Source organism: Hirundo rustica, chromosome 2 (genome assembly GCF_015227805.2).
Source record: "Hirundo rustica isolate bHirRus1 chromosome 2, bHirRus1.pri.v3, whole genome shotgun sequence".
NCBI classification, from domain to species: Eukaryota; Metazoa; Chordata; class Aves; order Passeriformes; family Hirundinidae; genus Hirundo; species Hirundo rustica.
In genome coordinates this window covers 48,517,329-48,533,004 of record NC_053451.1, presented here as the reverse complement: position 1 = coordinate 48,533,004, position 15,676 = coordinate 48,517,329, and the positions used below count along the sequence as shown (strand labels likewise).

Sequence of the window (15,676 nt, the reverse complement as noted above, 5' to 3'; positions counted from 1 at the left end):
TACCCTGCACCAGAGGGGCTGTGAGACTCTAAAGCAGAGAAGACACAGGCCTGAACTGTCTTATTGTGGCAGGCATTATTATCTGTATTAATGAATACAGAAGAAGAAATGCTGTGTCTGAAGGGATGGAAAAGGCTAAACAAGCCACCTGAAGGAGAAGATCTGATCTGAAGTCATTTGTGAGAGCTAGGCTAGACCATGGACCTGGAAGGATCTACTTTTTCAGGAAATTGAAAGTTTTCTGATGGACAGCAGGGTCTAGATAGCAGAATACTGGCAAAAAGAAAAAACAAAAAGAGCCATTAGCTTAGAGGAACAAAAATTTCGTAGCCAGGAATAAAAGGCAAATTGGTAAACCCAAGTAATATATAGCTTCTTGTGGTTTAGGAATGATATTCTTCTATTTAGTAGTCCCATTAAAAAAAAAAATAAAAATAAAATGTCATCCCTCCCCCTTCAGTTGGAAGCATGAAAAGCGAAGAACATGGGTTGAGAAGAACAAATTACTGGAAAGAATAATGAGATAAGAAAACAAACAATATTAATAATAAAAGTTATAAGACAAAGAAACTATTTACACAGAAAGCCCTGACAAATACTGAGCAGCTCTTCCCCACCACACCACACTCTCCTGATTGAAAAAAATGCCCTTCTCCATGGAAGCCAAAGAGTCCCTTACCCCTGGCCACATCAACTGACATGAGGCGATATTGAATAACACCCTAGCCATGTCCACACCACTCCAGGCTTCCCCTCCTCACAGCTACTGCAAAAATTAACTCTGTCCTGGACGGAAACAAGACACTTAATGTGTCAGCAAGAACATGAGCTGTGGAGGACAATGACCCCATGCTTCATGAAGCTATGGGGAGATCAAAAGGATATTTCTAGAGGGTGTGCAGTTTTTGTGGGGGAGATGATGGACCTATGTCAAATGGAGGAGGGTCGAAGTCCAGGCATTTTCTGGTATAATTAAGCAGATTCAAGTAAAAGTTGCAGTAATGGCTTCTTTTGCAGGCAACATGTCATATTCAGGAGCCTTTAAATAAGAAGGAGGATGCTGTTCCCTCAGGAGCATTTCTCCCAGGCCACAGCCAGGAAGGCTGCTCTCAGAGCAGTAAGAGCCGGCTTCAGCATAAAGACTTGAGCCAGTGCCCCACTGTGTTTGTCCCCACTGCAGGTGTCAGCCCTTACTCCGCTCAGCATCTGACCTGGCCAAGACTCGGGAGACTGCATTAGCCCCTCCAGCATTTTGCCATTTAAGCCAGCCAAACCACCCAGCCTCACTTAGAGCACAGTCTCTGGGTGGGAATGGTTTTCCCCTAGATGTTCTCCCTTTTGTGTCATGGGTACAATGTTAAGTTCTGGTGGAGAAACACAACCACCACCTCTATGGAACACAGGTGCTCCACAGCTACATGGCTGGAGTTTTTGCTTTACTTTATTTTTATGTCAATAAAGAAGATTTGTTAGGGGGTTTCTTGGGGAGTTGCTCAATTAGCCCAATGGGAAATTCCATGTTGCCTGGAGAAGGTGAAAGAAATTAAGACCCACACATGTCCTTAGGTACCAATATCCTACTGAAATCTGAGGCTTTAGGTGCCCAAATGTATTTGTGGGTTGGTTCCTTCTTGGAGAGAGGAAGGTTTGGTGGTCAGAGGTTAAGGCGGGGAAGAGAGGGTCTGTCCTTAAAGCCGGCAATAACTGCTGTTACAGGAACCCCCCCACAAACCCTGGGGACCTCCGGCGTGCGGACACCTGGGGTCTGGCCAGGCGGGTGACAGGGCGAAGGCCCAGCAACACCCGCTGCTAGCTGAGGCTTGAGCCCCGCGGAGCAGCCGCGGTTCCCGGGGGCTGTGCGGGGCCTGGAGGCGGCTCCCGCCGATCCCGCCGCGGGAAGGGAACGGCAGCGGCGGCGGCGGCGGCGGCGCAGGAGGCGGGCGGCAACGCCACCGCCGCCCGCACGGGGGCGCCGCAGGATGGCGCCTGGGCCCGGGGCCGGCGGCGCCGGCTGAGCCGCGGGCCCGGGGTGGGCCCGGCGTGGGCGCGGCGTCGGCCCGGGGTGGGCCCGGGGTGGGCCCGGGGTGGGCCCGGCGTGGGCCCGGCGTGGGCCCGGGGTGGGCCCGGGAGGGAGGCTGCTCCTCCATCAACGATTCCTGGGCATTCAAGGTGTGAACACGCCCTTGGATCCCAGCATGGATTTACATTTACACTGTGCTTAGCCGTGGTCACCACACGCACAGCCTGCTCGCTTGTGGCCACGGTTTGCCAGTTTTGTTTTTCCCCGCACCTTGCTCCTGTGCCCAGAAACCATCACCTAGACCAGTGGCAGAGCGAGAGTTAAGAATTTGGCTATCATGTGTTGCCTGGGTTATCAAGAGGGACTGGAAATGATGCAAGGCCACTAGATCCTGCCGTACAGAGGATGCACATGGAGCTCTACCATCAAAGTTTGGTCCTGCTAAAGAAGAGACTGTCTATATTTCAAGTAGAAAGGCAGAAATAACAAAACCTCTCTATTACTACAAGGACTTAGCTGGAAGAAAAGAAAAAAAAAAGGAAAAAAGAAAAAGAAAAAAAAAAAAAAAAAGAAGCAGCAGAAAAATATTCTCACTGGAGAATATTCAAGCACTATTTGGTTGCAATCCTGTGCCATGTGTGCTAGGATGACCCTGCTTGAGCAAAGAGGTTGGACCAGATATCCCACTGTGGTCCCTTCCAACCTGACCCATTGTTAACTGTATAAATAGAAACAAAATTTAAAAAGGAGGAAGTGGGGCTGCTGTGTACAGAGTAGAGCCTGAGATCAAACACAGTATTTGAATCACACTTTGGATCATCAAGGGCTAGACCTAGGGGGGTACACAGGCTTGTCATGCCAGGAAGTTAATTTAGCTCTGGGAAAAAAATGTACAATGCTGAGGAAGATTCTTCAGGCTAATAAATGAGAGAAAGTCACGTTCTGGGGGCTAAAATCTACAACTGGTGCTGTCTGAGCTGCTCATGAGGAAATGCCAGTCACCTATCCAAAACCGTCTTCTCTGGTTCTAGGTTCACAACAAAGCTCCAGCCTCCCTGACTACACCTGTATGAGCAAATGAATGGTGAGGGCTCAGGTTGGTGTACCAGTCCTCAACTGCCCATGGTGTTAAACAGTTCCTGCCACAGGTATGGTCTAAGCAAAACAGCCCTCTCCCAGGAAATGCCTGTGCACAGTTCATGGGGTAGAATCAGATTCTTCTTCCCAGTGAGCAGTTTGGAGGTAGTCACCCAGCAATGGTGCTATTTTGGAGAAGAAGAGGGTTTTGCTGTATGGATGTAAGCTGTGCTGTGCCACGTGGCCTCAAAGACAGAGAACAAGCCCACCCTCTTTAGTAACACAAGTCTAGCTTCTGAGACTGGTACGATACAGATGACTCATAAATTGTTGGGAAATCTTGGCTGCCTATGAAGGAGTTCAAGCTCCCTTGGATGACTGGCACAGAAGCAAAACTCTTCCTGGCACCTTGACTACCGGTGCTGGGGTGGATGTTTAAAGGAAAGGTTCCCTCCACCCATCACGCCACCGACGCCACGTGGAGCAAATGGATTGCCCTCATCACTCAGCACACCTGCATTGGAAACCCAAATCGCCCTGGGATTTTGGAGATAATTACAAACTGGCTGGAAGGTGAAAACTTTGGTCTCATGGACGAAGAGGAACAGGAGCGAGTGACACGTGCTGAAGAGGGTCCACCATACAACCAACTGCCAGCAGAAGAAACACACTATGCTCTCTTCACTGACGGTTCCTGCTGCATCGTAGGGATGAACTTGAAGTGGAAAGCAGCTCTATGGAGCCCCACACGACAGGTCGCACAAGCCACTGAAGGAGAAGGTGGATCGAGTCAACTTGCTGAACTCAAAGCTGTTCAACTGGCCCTGGACATTGCAGAAAGAGAGAAGTGGCCAAAGCTCTACCTCTACACTGATTCATGGACGGTGGCCAATGCTCTGTGGGGTTAGCTGGACAGGTGGAAAAAGGCCAGTTGGCAGCATAGGGGAAAGCCAATCTGGGCTGCAGATGAGTGGAAGGACATTGCCACTCGGGTAGAGAAGCTACCTGTCAAAGTCTGTCATGTAGATGCCCATGTCCCCAAGAGTCGGGCTAATGAGGAGCACCGAAACAACCAGCAGGTAGATCAGATTGCGAAGGTAGAGGTGTCAAAGATAGACTTAGATTGGCAACACAAGGGAGAGTTGTTCCTAGCTCGATGGGCCCATGATGCCTCAGGTCACCAGGGTAGAGATGCCACCTATAAGTGGGCACGAGACCGAGGAGTGGATCTAACCATGAACAGTATTTCTCAGGTTATCCATGACTGTGAGACGTGTGCTGCCATCAAGCAGGCCAAGCGGGTGAAGCCCCTGTGGTATGGCGGACAATGGTCCAAGTATAAGTACGGGGAAGCCTGGCAGATTGACTACATCACCCTTCCCCAAACCTGCCAAGGCAAGCGCTACGTGCTCACAATGGTGGAAGCCACCACTGGATGGCTGGAGACCTACCCTGTCCCTCACGCTACTGCCTGGAACACCATCCTGGGCCTTGAAAAGCAAATCCTGTGGAGACATGGTACCCCTGAGAGAATTGAGTCAGACGGTGGAACTCATTTCAAGAACAGCCTTATAAACACCTGGGCTAGAGAACATGGCATTGAGTGGATATATCACATCCCTTATCATGCACCAGCTGCCGGGAAAGTTAAATGGTGCAATGGACTACTTAAGACTACCCTGAAGGCACTTGGTGGGGGGACCTTCAAAAATTGGGAATTGAACTTAGCCGAGGCCACCTGGATGGTGAACACAAGAGGCTCCATCAATCGAGCTGGTCCTGCCCAGTCTGAACATCTGCACACAGTGGATGAAAATAAAGTCCCTGTGGTACACATGAAAAGTATTGTAGGAAAGACTGGATTAATCCCACCTCAGGCAAAGGCGAACGCATCCAAGGGATTGTTTTTGCTCAAGGACCTGGTTCTACTTGGTGGGTAATGCAGAAAGATGGAGAAACCAATTGGGTGCCACAGGGGAACCTAATCCTAAGTGAGAACTGGGTGTAAGCGTTCATTGTGTATAATAGATTTTTTTGATTTAGATATGATACAGATGGTAATAGAATAAGGGGTGGATAATGTCTTGGATTATATAACCTAAAAATGTGTATTCTATTTCATCTGTGGAAAGCTGTTTTTTGGGAGATGTTTTATCCTTCTCTCACCCTTCCAGTGGCGAGGGAGGAGGATGCCTCCTGAAAACGGCCCAGCCATTAAAACCAGGTGGGCAGTGTTTCTTATCTCTTTCACCACCCCTCAATCCTCCAGGGGGATATCTTCTGATAATGGGCCATTAGGGCCCACCAGTGACATGACACTTTCCATCATCCCATTGTGAGATGCTCCACCCAGTGGGGGAGGAGCCAGCTGTTCCCAGCTAGATAAAAACTGGGACTGAAGGACACAAGGTATCCTGTATTTCCACTGGATTCCTGGAGGAAGACCATCTCGTCACCACTGGGCTTTCTACAGGACCATCTCTACTCCAAAAAACCACATCTGTTATTCCAGGAGGACTTACTTCCTGCTTACTTCCAGTGTTGGACTGCTTCCAACACCCTGACCAACAGGGTGCCAGGTCGTATCCCTGACTCTGTCAGGGTTTTTTCCAGGATCTTTGTTTGCTTCCTTGCTTGTTTTTTTGTACTACTACATTTGTGTGTGTGTGTGTGTGTGTGTGTGTGTGTGTATATATATATATAAAAAAATATAAAAATATCTAAAAAAATATATAAATATACATATATAAAAATATTCCTAGTAAAGAACTGTTTCTCCTATTCCCATATCTTTGCCTGAAAGACCCTAATTGCAAAATCATAATAATTTGGAGGGAAGGGGGTTTACATTCTCCATTCCAAGGGAGGCTCCAGCTTTCCTTGGCAGACAACGGTCTTTCCAAACCAAGACATAGTTAAACATAGGGCATGTCCCTAAGCACTGTTCCACAAACAGCTGTATTGACTGCTTTTTTATTAGTCTACTAAGCTTGCTGAAGACAGAAGATGGGTTAATGCCCATGCTATTACATCCTCTAATCCTCCAACACAGGGTGCTTGTATGTAAACAGGGAATGGCCACAAGCTTGTGCTAATAGCTCTTGTATCTAAGTATTGAGATACTGGTAGTTGGTATGGATGGATTCCACAGATTAAAATGAACTAGGACAGGCTGACGAGCTGCTTAATTAAAGATCAAGGAAAGATTAAGGTGCAACCAATGATTTTTGAACACAGAGTTTAATTCTAGCAAAAAGAATAAAAAATTCAGAATAATTGTTTGCCTTTTATTTTTCTCCCCCTATTAATTGGTTCTTGGTGTTCTCTGGTACTTCAGCTTGGCATAAAAGGGTGTTGGTTTTTTGTTGCTGTTGTGTTGCCTTTTTTTTGTGTGTGTGTGTGTGTGGGGGGGGGGGGTGTTTGTTTGCTTCTTTGTTTTTTCCCCAGAACAATTTTAGGAGCCATTATCTCAGACCATCGCTCCCCTTATTTATGCAACCACATCTATTAATAACATAGGAGACGAACCAGGGCTCTATGGCAGTGACGGGCAGAAGCAGATGGCAACGTGACAGGTATTGTTGTTGATCTCACATGGAGCAGGTGATGAAGAAACGCAGCAGTGAAACATTGTTTTAGAGGGTTTTGTGACTGCTTACCCCCAAAATGTCCTCCAGCCTCTCCAGTGGGTAATTGCTAATGAGCATTGTGCAGTTGTAATTGACATTAAACAACTTCCTTCTTCCTTTAGTCCTTATGCCTTTGCCTCTTAATCATGGAAGGATTGTTCTACTGCTCTACCTTTATCCTGGAAAAGAACAATTCCTTATGCTTTTCTTTAATGAATATAGTTTCTACTAACTTCTCCCCCCATGATTCCACCAAATAGATAGATTTCTTTACGGTTAAATGTCAAAATAAGCAATGTACTAAAGTTTCCGCACTATTGGTTACAGCTTCATAATTACTTTCTATCTACTACATAATGTTTCAATTAAGGTGCTCTACTAGAAAGATACAGTTCTTTTTGGTAGTGTTTTTTATTTCATTAGTATCATTAGTCCCATGCAGCAGTCTCACATGGCTTTTGGGATCCACTGTCATCTCCTGACCTTTTTCTAAACAGAGTCATTTAGGTTGCAAAAGACCTCTAATCAAGAGGTTGGATCATCAAGTCCAACCATTAACCCAGCACTGCTAAGTCCTCAGTGTCCCTAAACATCTTTTAAATAATTTCAGGAATGGTGACTCCACCACTTCCCTGGGCTGCCTGTTCCAATGCTTGACAACCCTTCTGGTGAAGAAGTTTTTCATAATATCCGATCCAAACCTCTTCTCATGCAATTTGAATTGGTTGCTCAGCCAGATGTTCTTCACTGCTTATTTTGTTCTCTTTCCTTGACCATCACTCTCCTCCTTTCTAGAATTCCACTTTATTTTGGACAATTTGAATCTTGATGTTTCTTCAAGATTCATGTTCAGATGCTGTCTCATCCTGCAGCACACTATAGTTTTCCCATAGTGGTCTCTTACGAATGGTAATGGAAATGGGATCTTATCAAGCATGGCACAGACACCACGCTCTTCTTCCAACATCCACAGCTCTTTTGGGCTGTTTGCCGTACTTTTGGGGTCAGCCACAGAGGTTTGATCAACGGTGTATTTCCCAGATTGGGAGCATTGTGCTTCATGGGAGGTAATGTCAAAAGCGTAATCCAAGTCCACCAGTGTCTACCATTATTGAATCCTAGACTGCACCAAAAGCAGCATGGCCAGCAGGTTGAGGATAATTCTCCCGTTCTACTCTGCTATTGTTTTACCCGCCTTGGAGTGCTGTGTACACTTCTGGTGTCTCCAACATAAGAACAACATGGAACTGTTAGAGCAAGTCCAAAGGGTGCTCACAAAGTTGGTAAGAGGACTGGGACACCCCTCCTGTGAAGACAGATAGACAAAGATGGGATGATACCTTATCAAAGTCCTTCTATAGTTCTTTGGGATCCATCTTCAAAGTCCAGGGTTCTTTTTAGCGGTTTCTTCTTTGACCCTCACTTTTGATTAAGTACAGTATCATTGTTTCGCTTAATTTCTACTTTTTCAGCCTTGGAGAGCTGAGCTGGCATCCTGCTTGCGTTTTGCATGACTTCTTTTTGTATTAGTTACATCTTTTATTTATTTCTCCAAGGCTGTGCTGTTCTGTTCTATTGTCCTTGGTAAGAACTAAAATGTTTTTCCTTATCAAATGAGTAAAATGCGGTTCTGCTGTCCTTATCAGGCGCTGTTCAGCCTGGGGAAAAGATTGCGTGGAGACCTCACAGCAGCCTTCCGATATCTTACGCCTACAGGGAAGCTGGAAAGAGACTCCTCATCAGGAACTGTAGTGATAGGACAAGAAGTAATGGGTCAAAACTGAAAAGGGGGGAATTTAGGTTAGATATTAGGAAAAAATGTTTACTGTGAGGTATAATTTTTTTACTTCACTTCCAGGTGAAACACTGGAAGAGGCTGCCCAGGGAGGCTGTGGATGCGCCAACCCTGGCAGTGTTCAGGGGAAGACTGGATAATGCCTTGAGCAACCTGGTCGAGTGGGAGGTGACCCTGCCCACAGCAGGAGAGTTTAAGGTCCATTCCCAACCCTTAACATTCTACGATTATCCACTGCATCCATTTCACGCTGGCATCTCTTGCTAGACCATGTTCCGCAGAATCCAGCAGCTCTAAGAGCAAGACCATTAGGCTGTGAGTTACAGCTGAAGGGATGATTCCGTCCAACCCAGCCCCCCAGTTCCCACTGCCAGGGAGCATGAGGAGAAAAAGAAAAACCGAGTAGCTTTTCAGTCCCCACCAAACGAGCGTCATGAGCAGTTTGCAGGTAGCCGCCTGTGGTAGCCCCCTGCCCCAACGTGGTAGCCCCCTGCCCCCACGCGTGCCCGTGCCCAGACGCGCCTTCTCCAGCTAGTCCCTTAAGATAAAAAAGGCGGTCTTTCAGGCACCACGTGCTAACAGCGCCCTTTACTCATTGGAAATCGGAGCTATTGAGGGCGTCCCCGCGCAGGAGATCTAAAGCGGCAGCGGGGAGCTGGGGGTGGCCGCTGCGCTGCCTCGCCGCTTGCCCGGGCCTCCTGGCTGGGTGAGTCTGGGACGGAGCGGGCGGGGGCCCCACGCGGTGCGTCCATTTTGCGCGGTGCGGCAGGCGCGGCGCAGCGCTGCGCGCTCCCGGCCCGCTGCCGCCCCTGCGCGCCCCCGTGACGCGACCCTGCCGCAGCGCTCCCGTCCCCCGCCCGGGCTGCCGGGGCCGTGCCGGGCCCCTCTGACCCCGCGGGATGCCGGTGGGAAGGGCCTTTCTTGGCGCTGCCGGAGCGTGCCTGCCCTATGCCAGGCGTGGAGAAGGCCAGGGCAGAGTTGGGTGGCATAGGTCCCCGTTCCCCAGGCAGTCCCTTTTTTTGCTTATCTTCTCTGCGGTGCCAGCAGCGCCGCAGGGAACATGCTGTGCCGGAGGTGAAGGCCCAGGTGCGAGGAGAGACCCTGAGCCTTGTCCTGACGGCTTTTCCATTTTGCTTCCATCGTCAAAGTGCAGAGGAGACGAGAATTTACTGAGAATTTACTGAGAATGGCGGTATTGCTCATAGCGCTGGAGCCAGCCCCGTACCCCGGGAGTTCTTGCAGTCTGCTGCTCCCGAACCTGCTCCTGTGACTAGGACAGGGAATTATCGCCATTTGATTTGTCAGCGGTTTGCAGGCAGCTGTCGTGGCTAACAGATGGGTCTCATTTTTTTTTGCATATGTATGTGTGAATCGAGAGGAGCCCACTAAAGATCTTTAAAAGGAAATCGATATGTTACTAAGGCTGGAGAGGAAGATTGAGACTTAATACGGAATTGCTAATTAGTTCTGTTGTCAGCTGATAGAAACCTTAGTTTTGGGGAAAAGTGTTTTTGTCGGTGCTGTATAGACTCATGAGAGAAAGGCTTGAGTTGTTGTGCAACAACTGCATGGTGAAGTCCAACATCAGCTGAACTAGCGGATACCCTACCCCGTTTCCCTTTGCCCACCTCTGTGGATGCTGCTAAGCCATGGAGGGATAAGGGTCACACATGGCGATGCAGGTGTCATGTGAGACTCTGCAGTGGCACAGCAATGCCTCTCGGAGCCATTTGTCCACTCGCTGATGCTCGATTGAGTGCTGCCTCCAAGTTAGAGGCAAATACAATGAAAACTTGGAAAGAGCAGGCAGAAATTTATCTTTCTGGTCAAGTACTCTATGGACTTTTGTTGCCTTTAGTGGCCATCTGACATGTTTTTTGGACAGGCTTTCCGTATAATGCAAAAATCTGTGTAATGGTACAGGCTCCATAGCTGCAAGTGCTAACCCTGGCACAAACCAGGAGCAAGCTTGTGCGTAGTTACTTTGCACTGAACTATTTCTTGCGTTTTGAGCAATCTGATAAGGTCAGACCTTGACTGTGCTCCATCACATGCATGCTCTAGATGGTCACATTTGAAACAAAGCCTTTTCTTGGCTAGGTGTTTAGTTCCCAACTTGTGCCGCTTTGGCGGTATTTGTAAAATTTTGAGCGTTGCTGCTTGTAGGGCTGTACTTAACAGTGTGTTCAGAAGGCACTTCTTGTTTCGAGTGGGCTGTGATAGAAACCTGAGGCCTACTAGACTTCTAATTCAGACACTTCAGTTGTGGGTGTGGGTGGGATGCAATATGCTCTTGCCTCTTTGTGGAGTATATTCTTGCAAAATTTTTTCTAAACGTAAGGAATTAGCTCAGAGAAGAGGAAGCTAGTAACTCTTTAACCAGTTACTGGAGAAACCAGTTCCAAGGTGTATTGTCGTCACTCCCTCTTTTTTTTTTCCTTCTTCTTTACCTTTTTTTTTTTTTTTTTTTTCCTTCCTTCTTTTTCTTGTGTAATCTGTTGCCAGATGGCAGTTAGTGTTCATTCTCATGGTGGTGTGCCTGAGCTCTGTGTCTCTGCTTTAAGCTGTGTGACACAGTAAACGGTTGGATTTGATCATGTTGGAGTCTTTTTCCAACCTTAACAGCAGCATGATTCTGAGATGGCAGGAGCAAGTTCCAGTCCAGCTGGTGCTGAGTACAGTTGCTGGCCTGGTGTGTGCAAGAGGGAGGGGAAAAAAGGGGTGGTGGGATAAGAAGAAAAAGCAGATGGGAAAGAAGAGACTAGAGAAATATGAGAGAAGGAGAAATATGGTTCAAGTGAAGGAGAACAGGGGTCTTACTACAATTACTGCCTCCACTACCTTTAGTTCACTCTTGAATGAGTGTGATTGATCTAAAAAAAGTCCTTGTAATTTATTTGTATCTTTCCTTGTAGATCTTAGTGGCCCATTTAATTTTTAAATTACAAGGATGAGGATTTCACTTAATATCTTACTTTTGAGGACTTGCTTTTAATTACTACCTTTATTTACTGAGCAAGCTATGCTTTTATTGAAATTTAGTGCCTATTTGAGTCATCCACTCCAGAAAGTTTGTTACAAGCCAGTCTGGAGTATAAAAAAAATATAATTATCAATGAGCTTTTTGTCTACCTAGGGTTTATCCCCAGTTTTGATTCAGGTAGGTGGTTTAAAATGCCCTATGCCAGATAATTTACTTATTACTGGAACTCATTCTGTCAAAAGAGAAAGTGTTTTCCGTGATTCATATGGATGTGTGTGGACCTGACTGTACATTACCATTACGTTACACTTCTAAGGTTTTAGCATTAGCCTATTGGCTAAAAAACTTTTAAAAGACCTTGTAACAAAGAGAACTTTGGCTTTTGTAGTTATGGTTTTCCCATTTTTTTATGTCTCTGCCTTCACTAAGACTGATAATGAAATAACTCGTGGAATGCCTCTCAATCGCCCCATCCCATTATTAGTGATTAGATCCAACACTGTTGTGCTTTGGCAGCTCCAGACAAACTGTCACAGATGTTGGAGCACTTTTGAACCTGTTTTTTCCTTCGAAGGAAATACATGAAGAGCAGAACAGCATGGTGCAGGGCACCATCAAAAACACAGCAGCAGTGCTTTGCTTTTCATGCTCCTGTTCAGACCCTTGGGGGGAAAATGGTAATTATCATTTGTTTTGCTTACTTTCTTTTAAACCACCTATTTACTTTTGCAAGTCCCAGCACAGGGGAGCTAAGCAGAATATTTACAGCCAGCTGTTTCCTTCTTGCTGTCACTTAAAGCACCTTGCAGCAGCAGAACTTATACTTCAGAGTTTCTTGTTCTAGATAAGTGACATGGGGAGAGATGGCACTGTACGTGTTCTGCAAGGTGTTGCATTATACGTTTCAACATACTTCTCCAAGACTGTCATATCTAGGTCTCTCTGTGTATTCCCCCAGTCCCATAAACATAATTAGGAATGATTTGCTTTGATGCCAGAATGATGATGTGGAAAAATACAATAATGTTTTAAAAAGTTGAGCAGACTGGATGATATTAGTCATTTTGCTCCTAATAAAAAGTGTATACTTACTCCAAACACCGTATTTTGCCGATAGCGACACAATTATTTTTAAGGATAGCAGTATAACTTCCCTTGACAGGACTGTGTGCTGGGTGGCTTCACTTACCTCTGTCACTGGGTTGCAGGAGCATTTTTTGGGGCAGACCAGGCTTCTGCATGAAGGGCAGGGAGGTGCGGGTGGCAATTCAGCAAACTGAGTAAGTTTTTAGCCTACAGATTGCGTACCTACTACACTGATGGGGTTGAATAAAAAGTCGATGACAAATCTGTTCTGTTCCTCATGGGGGTTAATTACTTTTCTAAGTTGTCTTGTGCTTCCAAGGGAGTCTGAACAAGCTTTCTCCATTAAGAGATGTGGGTTGCAAGGCCTGGTCTTCGGCCACACAGGTGACAGAATAAACTGTAAGGGTGTCTACAAGGTAATGCTTCTCCTCGTGCAAACCAGGAAGCTGAGTCTGCATGGTATTTTGCAGTGATCTCATGGCTAGGTTCAAGCCAAGTCTGCCATCTTTTTTGCATTTCTTACCTTCTAGTGTCACTATAGTGTCTCTGCTGTCACTGCTCCTTCAGCTATCACAGCCAGCAGCTTTCTGCCCAAACCCCTCTTGGGCTGGGCCAGCGTGGAGCCTTGTGTTGAGGTCATGCAGGATCCTTCTGCGTGACACTGGCAGCAGTGAGATGTGAAATATGTGGCTTCTGATCTGGCTCACGGCTTGGCTGCTCGATGTCATCTGCTTTTTGAGGGGAAAAAAAACCTCTTAAAATCCCTCAAACTTCAGCAAGTCTTGCTTTGATCTGAAAAAGGAGCAGTAAGTCTTTTGTCATACTTTTGATAGAAGTTCTGAGATAAATATGAAATGGGATGTGTTTGGATGTCTCTTTTCCCCAGTCCTTCCCTATCTGCAGCCTTGCAGCCATGAATGTTGGGGTTAGGTTGGGGCAAAGCTCTGCTTAAACAACAGCTCTCCTGTCCTGGAGAGCTGGATGGTGAACGTGTAACTAAGAAAAGAGTATTTACCCAAAGCAAAAAATCCTCCACACCTACCTCACTGTGAAATTTAATTCCACATCAGTGTTCTAGCTCTTTTCTCATGAGATTTATTTAATCAGAGTATATCAAAACTAGGCTGTGATACCTGTGTGTGAAAGCAGGAATAGTTGCTTACCCCACTGACATATTAATCAAACATCATGCTTGCATGATTTGCCATGTGCTGTGCTTACTTTAGACTTACATGTCTAAAACAGATGCACTTTTCTGAGGCATTTTTTTGTAAATCTACCAGTTTAGGAGCTGTGAAGTCTTTGCAGTGACGGCTTGTGGGATAATTTGCAAAATACTTATGAGACTGAATTTTTTTCCACATAGCCCCATGCTTTATCTCGCCTGCTCTACCTCCTTGCACCATCCTCAGCTCCCACTTTTCTGTGTGTGTATGTCTGGGCTACACTGATGTAGGCATATCTTGTAGGCCTGGCAGCCAGGCTCTGTGACTGACCTACCTGCACAACGAATTCCCATCTCAACACAGTCCCTGGTGAGGCGTGTGCCATGGATTGGCGGGAAAGAGGAGTCATTTACTGGCCCAACAAGTTGGAACATTGCCATATCCCAGTACGCACAGGGTGGTCAGCATGCCCCTCTGCCTTCACTACCCAGCCTGCCTCATTTAGGGCTTCCTCCTGTGGGAGCTTCTCATGCTCTTCCCAGGCAGCTGAGGCATCGGTGGCCCATCCAAGTCATGCACTGTTGTCTCCTTCAGCTCTGAGTAACCCTCGTCAGTGGGGTAGATCTGGTGAATGGGCAGTACTAGCTGGATCAGATGGTAGGAATCAGTCATTGCTTTCATTCCAGTGTGCATTAGGGCACTGTCTATCAGAGGAAGGCCTTTCTGAAGAACTTTACAGTGGGAATTACTTGGAAGAGCCACCCCTGAAACTGCAGACATGCAGCAGCCTCTCTGCTGCAGGAAAGGATGTGTCTGCACACGCTAACCAAGCGCTGTGAAGTGCTTCGCTGTGCCTGCAATGATGAGCATGTGATGCTTGGAAGGAGCTGATCCCTTTCCAGCCCTTGAATTATGGCTGGAATGTGGGAATACTCAATCTAAAAGCAAACATTTTAACTCCTTTCACAGTCATTGTCTCTGTTGTATGGTGTAAATCATAGCTGCAAAAAGCTTTAGTGTTAGGTCTGTAGTCATGCAAGCACCCTTAGAAGGTTGCAATATATTTTTTAAATTCAATTGGTGTGTTCAATGAGAAATAGACTTCAGTTTCTTCAGAAAAGGGAAGTTTTTCTTAATTATTCCACTGTATTGAGTCTCTCTCCAACAGCCACACCAGGATGCATGGCTGGGAGGTCTCACTTGGAATTCTGCATGGGACAAGCCCTTGAATGGCCTGCAAATCAGTGGAAAAACTCCTAAATTAACAAAAATGTATTCTAATTACTTTGCTAATGACTTTGTTTTGCTTGCAGAAGCCTAAAGGAGTGATGTCGCGTATTTTGAATTTTCATAGAATCCTAGAATAGTTTGGATTGGAAGGAACCTTTGGAGTTCCATGCAGTCCAATCCACCTGCCATGGGGTTATGCAAAGCCCCATCCATCCTGACTGAATGCTTAATTTGCATACGCAGTTACCCAGGGATAGCAAAACCTTTCTCAGAAGCCTGCAATCTCCTGCATAAGGCAAGGAGCCCCACTTAAAATTTCTGTTCCCTTTCCTCCCTGAATCAGTATGTGTCTGGCACAGGCTGAGTTCTCCCTTATGTGAGCACTTCCTCTGAGGTTTGTTCCCGCGTCTCCTCTGAAAAAAAAACTGTTCAAACTCTTCCATCTCATTCGCAGAAACAACATTCCTGCTTTCCCAGCAAAGGAAAGGGATCTTTTGCTTCAATTCAGTACCCTTTATGGTAATGGAAGAAGTTTTTAATTGGGACAGTGTTTTTGTAATTAGGACAGTTTTTTAATTGGTGCAGCAGTGCTGGGAGCGTGTGGGTTTGAGAAGCATCTGGTCTGCAGACATGCTGATCCACAGGGGTGGCCACAGGTCTATGGTCCAGCCTGTCAGTCAGGCAGGATGC

General features: G+C 46.5%; 1 protein-coding gene across 3 annotated transcripts in view; it reads left to right on the top strand.

Moving 5' to 3' along the window:
- Positions 1–9,137: 9,137 nt before the first annotated feature.
- The window catches only part of SLC7A1 (solute carrier family 7 member 1), a 36,885-nt gene continuing 30,346 nt past the window's right edge, over positions 9,138–15,676 (top strand). For all 3 annotated transcript variants that reach the window (XM_040057246.2, XM_040057245.2, XM_058419556.1), the window contains exon 1: positions 9,138–9,227. The gene's annotated coding sequence lies outside the window, so the exon portion shown is untranslated. The remainder of the gene's footprint in view (positions 9,228–15,676) is intronic.